Source organism: Nelumbo nucifera, chromosome 5, assembly GCF_055504915.1.
Source record: "Nelumbo nucifera cultivar China Antique chromosome 5, China Antique-T2T, whole genome shotgun sequence".
Classification (NCBI taxonomy): Eukaryota; Viridiplantae; Streptophyta; class Magnoliopsida; order Proteales; family Nelumbonaceae; genus Nelumbo; species Nelumbo nucifera.
The window spans coordinates 56,009,850-56,011,422 of NC_142653.1; the positions used below are offsets into that span (position 1 = coordinate 56,009,850).

The 1,573-nt window shown below is 35.8% G+C and overlaps 1 non-coding gene across 1 annotated transcript; it reads right to left on the minus strand.

Annotated features, from left to right (window-relative positions):
* Positions 1–730: 730 nt before the first annotated feature.
* On the minus strand, positions 731–804 carry TRNAI-AAU (transfer RNA isoleucine (anticodon AAU)). The gene has a single exon. It is a non-coding gene; the product is annotated as a tRNA-Ile (tRNA).
* Positions 805–1,573: the final 769 nt, after the last annotated feature.

Below are 1,573 nucleotides of genomic sequence, written 5' to 3' on the forward strand. Positions count from 1 at the left end.
AAATGTGTACATTTTATTAATAAATGTACATTTCTTACATAAATACTTGCATATAATTAAAATGAAGAGTGGAAAAATCCATTACAACAATACGGGTATAAAGTTATAAACAGCATCTCTGAAAATCCTAGTGCCCTGTACACCCAAAACCCAGTCTCTTGATCATTCTTTGTGAATTGTGCTGTCAAACCGCAGAAGCAGGTATGGGATCCATATAAAAACGGGTCAGGTTCGTACTGCAAGAGATCAGCCCCTGCACAGACCTCAAAGAATTTTCTTCCCTTTTGGGTTCTCTACAAGTGCTGGGTCGGGTATGGAGTGATCGACAACTAGGAATTCAAGACACAAAAACGCAACCCTTTGATATCTACCATGCCCAGGCCACTCCATACTTTCCTCTAACAGCTTCCTAACGGCTCCAATCCCCACCTCCATTTTCACCATTACTGGAAATTGTTTTCCTACCACCGTCGTAATGACAGATCGGGAAGCTTTCAAACCACCAAAAGATCATCAGTGTTAAGAGCTAGCTAATGGTCAAGGTTATGATTAATTTGATCAAATCGACAATAAGGTTAAAAATGTCATTTTGCACTTAAGTATATAAAACTGGTAATAAATAATACAATTGCAAAGTATAGACTAATAGACAAATTATAAGATAGGTTTTAACAAATATGCAAAATTACAGGGGTTATTTTAAATGGCCCTTTATAGACAAACATAACAATGGCCCATGCAGGTCTCGAACCTGCGACCTTCGCGTTATTAGCACGACGCTCTAACCAACTGAGCTAATAGGCCAAATGATTTTACTGTTAATTAGACCTAAGAAATTTGATAACTATCGACAATATTAGTTTGCATTTTTCCAATGTTTTAAAAACTACTTTCCAAAAAATATTACTTTTCCCTTGGTTGGCTGGTCATTAGTTCAACCGTATGTACATATTCATCTTTTCATAATGCTAACAACTTTCCAAAAAATTTTGATAATCAATATTAATATATATAATTACAGAATGGGGATGCATGACCGCCTAAGCGTAGAGTAAATTTAATCTACACGGGCGGGGCATTAAGTCATGCAAAAACATCAATACTCGTGCAATTCTCACTGGTGGTGGTAATTAAACAGGTTAGGTTGGGTTGGGTTTGGTTTGGGTTGATTTCAATCCAATTCATCTAATTCGTCAACCCATTAATAATACAGTTATATAAAATTAAATGGATTGGGTTCAATCTAAACCCACTTTAATCCAATCCTATCCGCCCAAACCCATTAATTTTATATTTATGTAGTTAAAAGAAAACACTAACTCCCTCTTGACAAATAAGCTAGTCATAGCTTGGTGGTAATAGTAGTTGTTATTTATACAAGTGGTGAAGGTTTAAACCACATTACATGCATGTTATTTTTACATGAGCGGCTAAACCATTTGACTATGTTCAGGTTTCGGGTTTGACCATACCACTTAGGTTCAAACTGGTCAAACCAACTTGAACTATCTAATTGGATTGTCTTCGTGCTAATTACATCAAAAGTGGTTGAATTATTTAGATCCGGATTAGT